General features: G+C 42.4%; 1 long non-coding RNA gene across 1 annotated transcript in view; it reads right to left on the bottom strand.

The window, feature by feature from the left end:
* Positions 1–1,671, bottom strand: part of LOC109309418 — a 29,396-nt gene extending 27,725 nt beyond the window's left edge. Inside the window, exon 1 of the long non-coding RNA XR_002100903.1 lies at positions 1,441–1,671. This is a non-coding gene — a long non-coding RNA (uncharacterized LOC109309418). The remainder of the gene's footprint in view (positions 1–1,440) is intronic.
* Between the last annotated feature and the right edge of the window lie 9,989 nt (positions 1,672–11,660).

Genomic DNA, 11,660 nt, shown 5'->3' with positions numbered 1-11,660 from the left:
GTCCTCCTTCCTCCCTTTTTGAAGATGGGAACCACATTGGCCCTCTTCCAGTCCTCTGGCACCACACCAGAGCACCACGAGTGCTCGAAAAGCCATGCCAGGGGTCCCACAATGACCTCAGATAATTCCCTCAGCACTTGGGGGTGGAGATCATCCGGACCAGCTGATTTAAATACATCCAGTCCCTCCAGAAGTTCCTTGGCTAGATCCTTACTGACCCTTGGCCTAGGTGCACATCCCCTAGGGCCTGAGGGGGGCCCAGTGCAGGGGGCTGATACGATCCCTGCTCAGGAAAATGGAGGCAAAGAAGTCATTAAATAGGTTAGCTTTGCCGACTGGTGTAGCGTAGCTTACCACACAGTAAGCATGTGCATCTACATGTGAACACACTCAATGAGCAGTAAACCTTATTAATCACAAGTAAATTTGCTATCTGCAAATGCAAGTAGAAAGTATACTTGTAATTGCTTACTGTGCAGTAGCACTCATGTAAACGCTCGACCAGGAGCAAATCTGCTCCTGGTTAGCCAGCCACCAGGAGGTGGGAGATTGTTCCCTGCCCCAGGAGCGGCCTGCTGCCAGGGCAGACTCTGCCACTGGAACCTGGGTGAGCACTATGTCCCTCTGCCTCGGCAGCAGGGAACTCCAAACCTGCTGCTCCAAGATTGTGATCGAGAAGCAGCAGCTGGTAGATCTACCGTAACTAGCTCTGCGACAGTGGGGTGAGCACCGGGAGATCGTTATCTCCCAGCCCAAGCTCTGTGGTAGTGGGGCTCAGACTGGGAGATAAGGATCTCCCAGCACTGGCCCCACAGTCACAGAGATGGTGCTGGGAGCTCCCTGCTGGTGGGGGTTGAGGAGCCTGTTTCCCACTCAGCTTCATGATCACAAAGCTGGACAGGGAGCTGGCTCCCTGATCTGTTCCCCACCCAACTCCACAATCACAGAGCTGAGCAGGGAACAGGCTCTCCAGCCCTGACCCTGCAATCATGGAGTAGGGGCTGGGAACTGTTCTAGTCAGGGGCAGGTCCCAGCTCTGTGCCCTGATCAGGTGATTAAAGCTCAGGGCTTGGAAAGAGCTTGTTACAGAATATCATCTTTGGCGGTACTTGACAAGTCCATGAAGGCACCCCAGAGTCCCTTATTCCACCTCTCCTCTGAGCACAGACTACCCTTCATTCATCTGCCACGTCTTGATGTTCCTTGGTTCTTGAAGGTTTCCCTAGGTATGTCCTATGCTTGCACTCTCAAAGGTGAGGGACTATTACGGGGCCCCTGGCCCTTGTCTACTGCACCCCTCTGCAACAGTGCACCATGGATGCTAATGAGGCCTCTCCCTCCCCTACAGCCTCATCCACAAACCACTGGATTAAACTATAACATAAATAGTAAGCCCCGGGGCTATAAAACAAAATTAAGGGTGGCATTTAGCCTTCTTACTTGCTTTCTTTTCATGGACTCCCCATTTCAGTCTCCACTACTGGATGCTCTCCCTTGTAGAGCAGCTGCAGCTCTGTTTAAAACTTGCTGGAGTCCACCATCCATCTCAATCTCTTCCTCTGCGGTTTGTTCAGACCTGGTCTTATATACTTCTGGCCCTAGGCTCTCTCATAGTCACCTGATAGTCATAGTCAGCTGAACGGCCTGCTGGGCTTAGCCCTTAACCCCTGCCCTGCTTCAGGTCTTAAAGGGGCCATCCTGCCTTCTGATAACAGGGCTCAAGTTCCCTGTTACAGAGCTTCAGGGGTGAGGTAGGTCCCAGCCCCCTTCCCATGGTCCAGTATCTTGGAAGAGTGAATCCAATATCTTCCTCTTTTACCACAAAAATCTGTCTTGGACATTCACATTTTTAAGTACTATGAACTTCACTTTACAAATCTAAAGTGACCACCCTTTCATTAATAACCATAATTGTTTCAGACATCCATTAATTTTGATTTATTAACTTATTTAATTTCCCATATTGTAATCTTGCCTACACTATAAGTAATTTACTATTTTATGTTGTGGGTCAATACTAATTGTATAATTTGTAAATTGTTTAATTAATAACAATTAACACCTCACATGGAGAGCTCATTTTCCTGCCTGAACTTTGTTAATGTAATCCCATGTTAATTTACCCTCTTTCCTCCACAACTGTGTATACAATTTGAGCCAACACAAGTGGATATTTTAAACAACCCCAAGAGCAGTGTTGTCAACTTTCGTGATCTTATGACTCTGATGACATTTATTTTGACCCTTAAAAACCTCAGCTCTATAAACCAGGTGAAATTCAGAGAAATTCCAAATCACAGAGTTAAAAGTGTATTGGGAGTAGTTATTGTTAACTCAGCCAAAAGTGTGTTTACTTCAAGGTGTCTAGAAAAATGCACAATAAAATATTCCTTGACAGTTGTTTTATCTTAATCTCCCATAATAAAAAAATTAAATATTAAAAGGCCTTATTAATACAATGTCAGACTTGCTTAATGGTACTCTTTTATCTACTTGATATGAAAGTAGCTAATTATTAAGTGAGTTAATGTATGTCTTGTAATTTAATCTACCCAAACTAATAATGAACTGTGTCAAACACTTATTAGTTACTCATTCTCTATATACCTAGTTGATATTAACATGGCCCACAATTAAACATCACTGCTCCTTGACTGCCAGATACAATTATGTGGTCAAACATTACTCTGCTGACCATTCTCTGGGTGTAGACAGAAGACATATTGTCTTCCATTTGTCTAGTCCAACAGGCTATCCATAAAAAAAAACTTGGGAGGACAAAAGAAGCAAAGGGAATGGCTAGTAAGGATTAGTCAAATTAATTAAATAGCCTTGGAGATAGTATGACATCTGTGAAAGTTTAAGGAGTAAGAGGAAGTGTTCTGACATAGGGAAAGTATCACATTTAGACACAGTAAATGCATCAAGCCCCTTTCACTGCTCCTAATAAGACACTAAGGCAGATTTTTCATTTCAGTTTTACATTCTGGGTCAGCTCTTCAGTAAATGGGAATAAATCAATCTTGCTTCACCAAAACCAGCAGCTGAATATTTCTCCCAAAATATTCTGGTTCAGATCTTTTATTTTGAACATCTTACATCAGTAGTCATTTATTCCAATTGCTGCAACTTCTGTTTGGGGGATAATATACAGATAGATTCACAAAATAACATTTTCCTTTCTAATCCAGAAGGGTCATTTCTGGTGTAATTCCATTGAAGTCACTGGTACTGCAATGTGCATGAAATATTGTTACCATTGGCCAACTGGTGGTTGCTTTCTGTTATGGGAGAGAAATGAATCTCATGGACTCAGGCGTGGTATAATTCTTCTTTTGTTTACACAACATACCCAAGCCTCCTATTCTTCAACCAATAAACTCAGCTGCATCCAGCCAGCTCTTAAGCTCTTAAACACACAGACATTTCTGCCTAGGCTGCCACTGGAAGGTCAGGTTTTCTTGCCATCCCCACAAGTCTGCAAGCTGGTTTTGACTGAGCTTTCCCCTTCCCATCAGAAGCCCGGAAAACTGCAATGTATTCACCCTTAACAGAATCATTACACTGTCCTCTGCTGATCCTTCTCTGCTAAGCCAATTCATCTCTCTATTTTCTGTTATTTTGTGTGGCATTATCCAAAAGATAGTTAAGATAGTTAGGAAACTAGAGCATTCTTTGGAATAAGGATCTATTTGAAACATTATTGCAAGAACAGCTGTTTGAAATGTAACTGAAAACATAATTTTATGTGCGAGGCAACATGCCTATCAAACATAGCACTGTCAAGTTTATGAGGTTTCCTCTAACCAAGGGAGAGCTTGAATGCCTAGTCGTAGTATCATAGTAACAAAAGAGTAGCCATCACTTGGTAAGGGGGTGGGGAGGATTGAAAACAGCAAGACCTTGGGGTGTTGCCATCAAAGCCAAGCAAAAAAATTAAAACTAGTACTAAAGGGGGCTGTCATTTGGGAGTGAGACCCCTGCTCCAGCTGCCAATAGACCTGTGTGGTGAGGGAAGGAAAGAGATCCAAAATTTCAATAGCCAATTACATCTGTTTGCTTACTCCCAACACTCTTATCAGGTGTTAGTAACTGAACAGATGCCCAATTAATGTTAGACCAATAGTTTTCAGCTGGGTTGCCAGGCAGCCTCTTTTTGTAAATCTCAATTTGTATTTCAAGAAGCCTTGCCCATCACTAACAGGATTCTCTCAAATTTCTTCTGGTTGCTTAGAAACAAGAACAAGTACAGACGTATGCACGGCAGAAACATTATTTCATGAATGTACATCAATGGTAAGTTGAGGTGCTAGTGTGCTCAGTGTACAAGCCCTATTTATGGCTTATCAGACTGACCCAAGATTCTGGCTTTTTTCTGAGCATTTGGCATTTCTGAAACTTAGGTCGTAGCCTTAGGTTGATCTTTAGATACCTGCAAGCCTAATACAAGTGTGTACATCACTTCTACTGGTTTTAATACAGGCTACTGATAATTTGATTATTTTCAGGTGTGTATTAAATGGGGCTGGGGGACATACTTGGTAAACAGGGACTGGTTGGGTATTGTTAATCCTGTCTACATGTCCACAAGTCTTACAATTGTCTGTCTTATGTGGATTTGAAATTACACAAATGAATGGTACAGGATGTACAAGTTTAAAAGCTTTGGTCATTACACCACTGACAATGATTATTTTATGCAAAATTTTTACAACAGCTAATGTAACAAGAAGCCAATCTTGCTAGAGTTTTTTGGGCATTATCGTAACAAGGGGTCACAAGATATCAGATCATTTTGAAAGTCTCCTGTGCTACAAGGTGGTATTAAGACCAAAGAATATTTTAAATGTTATTCTACTAGTAGTAAAAAACATGAAAAAATCTCCCTCCATTGAGTTATGCAAAATCTGAAAGAAAATAAAAATGTCTTAAACTAGGAGATCGGAAATCCTACTTATTGCTGAAAAAGTCAACCTCTTTCTAACAGCTTGCAAGCACACAAAATGCAGAAGCTGTTATATTGATCAAACAAAAGCACTTAACTGTAAATTGCTGGACTTATCTGTCTCCCTTAGGACTAGCATCAACACACTATTCCCACAAATAAGCTCATGGGGCAATTTTTATTCTATGTTTTCCACCAAAATTACACAACCAGGACTTGGTCTATGAAGGTAAATAGTTTTGCTACCTTTTCTAAAACAAAGGGAGAATGAACAGATTTAGCAAGACAGCAATTTGGCCAAGTAAGTGAAGGAGTGACAGTAAGGAAAATAGCCATAAACAATTTAAATTGAACACAACTATTTTTAAAAAATAACTTTGCAGCTGGACTTCCTAACATCTCAGGGGTCTTGGAAAGGTCTTGGAAGGCCACATGAATTTCTATATTACTCTGGCTCCCATTCTAGCTATTTAATAAATAATTATTATAAGTTTTAAGCATTCAGGGAAGAAATTTCCTGTTGCTAAGACTGCATGGGGTCCTGGCAACTCAACAAGCCAAGATTACGTTGATGGTATCTCAAAGCCAACAGATAATTAGCTTTTTTATAAGCAGCTGGGGGAAGTAGGTGTTCCAACTATTTTGTTGCCATTTGCCATTGGCCACTGGCCATAATAACTTGTCTCAGTAATATGCTTTCAAGGTAGTGTCTTTCTCCAAAGAAATTATGAGCAGTTGGGCTCCCATTAAAAGAGAAGAAAGTGGAGAATTGTCTATTCTGTTGTTTTACTAGAGTTAAGAAAGCGATTCTGAAGCAAACATCGTAAAAGTGACAATGGTAGCACTGCTGTGAAGGTCAATATTACAGCTACATTGATACAACTAACTTGCTTAAAATTCTCCAAGCAATTTTAGCCCCCTACCAGCCCTCATCCCCCACCAAGCTCAAGCTAGCACATTTTGTTACATGCCTGGTTGTAATTATAACTAGCTCACAAAATTTTATAACTGCCTAGAAAAGGGAATTGATTCACACATCATTTTTATGAGAACTAGCATCAATAAACTTGCACTTTCATTTCCTTTTGTATATGATCTAGCTAAGATGAAACCTAAATGAAACAGACAACATTTAAGAAACACAGAAGAAATCACTTTCCTAGTGATATCTACAATCTGTCTATCAGCAGAGAAAAATAGAAGGTCGGCGGAGTACACATTATTTCAGGCCTGTATGGCTGAATGCCTTTAGCTTCCATTTACTTCAAGAAAGCCCGTAATTGCTCACACAAAAACAAATGTTCTAAATTTGTATTTAGCTTGGTCTGTAACAGCTTCTTTCCCAGACCTGATGAAGGGCTCTCAGTGCCTGAAAGCTTGTCTGGCATCTCTCCTAACTATACAATTTGATCCAATAAAAAAAGCCTCACTATACAAACCCTTGCTTCTCAAAACAGAGAAAGCATGGATGAGAAAAAAGAGAAGGGCAAACAATGCCAGAATGAAACATGATAGGCAGTACTGTATTTGAACATGTAAAAGAGAAGCTACCTTACAGGGAAGAAAGTTTAATTTTCAAATTATTATTTTCTTTCTTAAAGAGACCTGACCAAATGAGAGTGAAACAAAAGCCTGCCAAGTTTCAAGGAGATAGGCGCAGGGATGCAGGTGTTTCTGGGAAACTGCACCTCAAACTGCTGGAAGCAAAACCCGTCATTTGTGTGTGTTAAGAAGGTTCTTTGGGTGAATCTGATATCTTATATTAGACAAACTTAAATAGTTGGGGGAAAAAATTTAAGCAAGCTTTCAGGTTCAAAAATCCTTCATCAGGCTAAGGAAGTTTCAGCAGCTGGTGTGTGCTCTTCCTGGATGGAATGAAAAGTAAAGAAGCCAGAGGCTGAGCTGGTCTGCATACAAGACAGGTAGTCAGTGAAAAGGTAGATTGAGGAATCAATGGGTGAGAGACAGGCTGGGTTGGGGGGAGAGAAGGGGGATGAACAGTGGAGAGATACCTGGGGAGTCAGATGTCAGGCAAGTTATAGTGTGTCATAAATCCAGTGTCTATATTTAGTCCATGGTTTCTACTATCCAGGAGGTTGATGAAGTGGAGTTCGTAAGTTTGTCTCTGGGAAGTGTTTTGTAAGTTCCCTTTGAGGACTAGAATTGAGATTGGAGAGAGTAGTTTTCTTCTGAGAAATGTGCCCCCACAGGTAATTGGGTATTCCTGTCTTTGACAGATTTCCGGTGTGCATTCATTCGGGTGCACAGTTATTGTTTGGGCTCTCCTGCGTATTTTCCATCAGGGCATTTGGTGCATTGGATGAGATATATTACGTTTCTGGAGGTGCAGCTGTAAGATCCAGGAATGCTGGTGGCTCTGTTGTGTAGTAATTGTGGGGGTGGTGGAGATGTGTTATCACATTTTGCATTTCTTGTCACGGCATGGTCGGGATCCTTTTGGTGTGTTCTGGGCCTGAGGAAGTTTGCTTCTAGTGATGAGGTTAGTGAGGTTTGGTGCTTGTTTGAAGGCTAGGATGGGTGGCTCTGGGAAGATGTCTTTAAGGGTCCTTTCTAGTATGGGTTGCAATTGTTTGAGGATTTTCTGTATGGGTTCGAGGGAAGGGTGATACGTCATAACCAGCAGTGTGCAATTTGTAGGGGGGGGGTTCTTTTGTACTGCAGCAATTCTTTACGTGATTATCTGGGTGGCTCTTTCAAACATGCAATCTCCTTGTTGGATGAAAGCCTTTTTAAGAATGGTGAGGTGGCAATCCTGGGTGTTCTCTTCAGTGCAAATTCGGTGGTATCTGAGGGCTTGGCTGTGCATCACAGCTTTTTTGGTGTGTTTAGGGTGATTGCTGGTTCTGTGCAGATATTTATGTTGGTCTGTGGGTTTCTTGTATAACGTGGTCTGTATTTTATCATTCTGGATACTGATCATCATGTCTAAAAAGGAGATGTTGGTGCTGGAGTACTCTAGAGAAAATCAGATGGAGGGATGGTGATTGTTGAATTTCTGATGGAACTCAATTAGAGATTTCAGGTTTTCAGTCCAAATGATGATTTCATCAATATAGCTTAGGTATAGCAAGGGTTTGATGGTGCAGTTCTTGAGGAAGTCTTCTTCCAGGTGGCTCATAAAAAGGTTGGCATACTGTGAGGCCATTTTGGTGCCCATACCTGTTCCCATCATCTGGAGGAAGTGTTGGTTATTAAAAGTGATATTGTTGTGTGTGAGGATGAAGTGTATAAGGCCAGTAATATCTTTGGGTCTGTACTTTGAGTTGTAATCTTGCTCCTGTAGATATGTAAGGCGGGCTTGGATGCCATCCTGGTGTGGGATGTTGGTATATAGGCTGGTAAAGTCCATGGTGGCTAGAAGGAAGTTGCTGGGAAGGTGGTCTATGTTTTTAAGTTTCCATAGAAACTCTGTAGTGTCTTGGACAAAACTTGCTCTGCTGGTGACAAGCAGTTTTAGGACAGGCAGACAGGCAGACAAGCAGGCAGACAGACAAACAGATAGATAGATACATAGATAGATAGATAGATAATACTATGGTAAAAGATCATGATTCATTAGCATAGATACAACAGATTACAACCAGCTGGGCATGACAATAACTTTGCCATGATAAACCTAGATTAGGTATCTGAAACAGGCCTAAGGCAGAAGCCATGTGAAATGTCATTTAAATTAAAAATAAGCTATGTTTTAAATTATGAAGCAACCTGTATACATCAGGAAGAATCCACCAGATATGTGAAGCATGTGTGGAGGGCAGAAATTGTGGATTTTCAGTACTGCTAGAGGGGCTAGATGTTGTGTGGAAAGACAGAGATGGAATTGATCCAGAAGAGTAAATTATACATGTGTATAAATTAAAGCTGCTCCTAGCAAATTTTAAATTATGAAACTGTTATGTACAAGAGTATATAATTGCTAGAGGAATTACTTAGTCAAATCACCAAGGGACAGGGTCAATAAAAAAATTTCCATGACAGGTATACAACCCCTTCCACTGCCCCCCTCCCCAGTATCCCCCACCAAATCAGTTATTGGCAATGATCTGCTGGTTCTCAGGGACTGTTATTGGCTTAACCAGTAATTTTTAATTTCATATAAATTACATTCCTCCCTTCCCACTCCTCCTCACCTGCTCATTCACCCATTTCCTTCAGGTCTATATGAAATACGTGACCGGCTTCAAAATTTAGCAAATCTCATATCAATGCTGGTATTACATTTGAGGAACAGGAAATATATCAGAGCTAAATCCTTAGTACTAGAGTGTTCCTTTAGGCACAGCACAGAGCTAACTTCACAATCCCAAGAGCAGACCTCAAGAAGCACTATGCCCGTAGCCACTCCCTTGAAACAGTTCTCTCACAGTTTTGTCCCTTGCTCCCAGGGGGTGGGAGATAAAAAAAAAATCCGTGGCCTTCACTGACAGCAAATTATGAAACTCTACCAGGGGGCAAAGCCAGTTCTGCCCTTCTTCAACCATTAGCTTTTAGGGAATACTCAGATAATTTTCCAGTGACTACTTTTATTTGCTGATACTAGGACTGGTATAACATTTTTCAATCAAAATTGTTTGATTTGGTTTTATCAATTAAAACAAATTAAAGTTGCCAACATAACCAGATCCTCCCTGCAAAAAATGTTGCTTAATTAAAAACCTACTCCCCCAAAATCAATATACTTCAATTTCAATCTTCCCTTCACAGGAGATACGATTTAGTTCCCTGATGTCTCTGTTCTCCATAAACTGGGTTTCCCAGACGAACTATATTTCCCATGATGCACTACAAGCAGATATGCTCATGATTCAATCATTTTCCTTCACCGTACAGGAATGCCGTGGTGAATCATGGGACTATAGTGTGGCAGGGCACCATTGGTGCCTGCCACATTAATAGCAGCAAACGGGCAGTAGCCAGGTGCCTGATGAGGGCCACCATTTTGGCCCGGGGAGATAAACTGGGCTGCAGTTTGCTGCAGGAAGGAAGGAGGAAACATCAGGCTGAGAGGCTGCTTTGGCCAGAGTCAGGAGGTAAGGTCAGGGGCTATGGGGGGGAGAAGACCCCTTGTCCTGTGTAAGATGTAAAACTCCACTCTCCTGGGAAGGGTGGTTTGGTGGGGCTCCTAGTGGTACAGGAGCCCCCAGGAAATGCCAGACCAGGTACCTCCCCAGTGAAAGGCAGGTTGCGGTGCCTTAATAACCCCAGCCTCACATACCTGGTGGTGTTCTAGCAAGCGGGGGGGCGGGCCCAGGGCTTGGTTAAGGATCCCTGAGGCAGAGCTCAGACTGGAGGAGGGATCTGGGGCTGCACCCAGATGGAGGAAGAAAGCCTGGGGGCACGAATCAAACCCCGTATGAGGGTTGCCCTGTGTGAGAGGGGCGATGAGTAGACAGACTCTAAGACAGGGGCAATGCACAGAGTGGCCCGGGGAGTGTGGGTGAGTGAGGAGGCCCAATGGGAGCATAGCGGCCTGGCGAGGGTCTAGGAGCAAAATAGGCCTACAGTCAAAGAATTGTTCAGTCGATGCTCAGGTGAGGGTAGCAGGAGATACCCAACAGACTGCACCAGGTATAACGAAGGAGAGAAGAGCTAGGTGAGGCCGAGCAGCATGAGTGTGTCCCCTGAGAGAGGGCAGTATGAAAGAGGCCGTGTGAGAGCCAGTGGAGTGAGTAGGACCCTGGTGAGAGAGGGGTAGCATGTGAATGACCCTCTGGGGCTGTAGAAAAGAGCTACAACTGTGTTCCCAGTTCGCTATGCCCATAGGCCGGAGAAGAAACACCAGAGTAACATCTGTGAGGCACGGGATCCATGTAGAGGTGGTCGGTTGGAGAATGAATTAGGCCCTTGTCAGCAGGGTGAGTAATGGGTAGCCTCCTACCTTTGTTACAACTCTTATATTTTTCCATCAAGGTGTGGCAGATGACCAGAGTGGGCAGTTACCCCAGGGTCAGGGTGGCTGGTGAAGACCTGATGATAAGGCCAACCTGTTACATATAGCATATAGACAAAATGAAAGAATGAAGCATCAGAACTATACAAATGCACCAGAACAACATTCCTAAACAATAATTATTCCATTCTGATTTTTCATTGCAAAATCGTCCTTTTCCCTGGATAATTCTAAGGATTTTTTGGAAGTGGTTCCTCCCACTACTCAATATTTTCTGGTTTGGTTTGAGTGCCCAAATAAACCTAAATAACATTTTACTGAAACTGCCAGCATACCCCTCCCCCTCAAATGAGTCACAGTTGAAGAGGTGAAAATTAGAAATTTGTCTAGACAGAAAAAAAATGATTGTATACTTGTTTCCCATTCAATAGTCCACAAGATAACTATAATCAGCGAGGCAGAAAACAACAATTCTTATTTGTGAAAGACACTGAGGTTTCAAAATTTTGTTATACCAATCTGACACAGAAATGAAACCTTTTGAGAATTGTTTATTAAAGGGCGAACCAGAGTAGCCAATAGTTCTGTGGTTAAGGTGGTCATCATTCATATGTGAGACCCAGTTCTAGGCCTCAAGAGTGGGATTCCACACAGCTCGGGGAGGTCCTCAGTCACTGCGCTACAGACATGCTCCTTCTCTCTCACTGTCTCCTGTTGGTGTTGTTCCACTTTGTATAAATAATTGTTCCACTTCATATAAACAATTTCATTCATTGAATGAAAGGGAGAGACTAATTCCAG

The sequence above is a fragment of the Crocodylus porosus genome, unplaced genomic scaffold, assembly GCF_001723895.1.
Source record: "Crocodylus porosus isolate Cpor-Errol unplaced genomic scaffold, CroPor_comp1, whole genome shotgun sequence".
Taxonomy (NCBI): domain Eukaryota; kingdom Metazoa; phylum Chordata; order Crocodylia; family Crocodylidae; genus Crocodylus; species Crocodylus porosus.
Note: the sequence above shows the minus strand (reverse complement) of the source record. Positions and strands in the feature narration are given on the sequence as shown.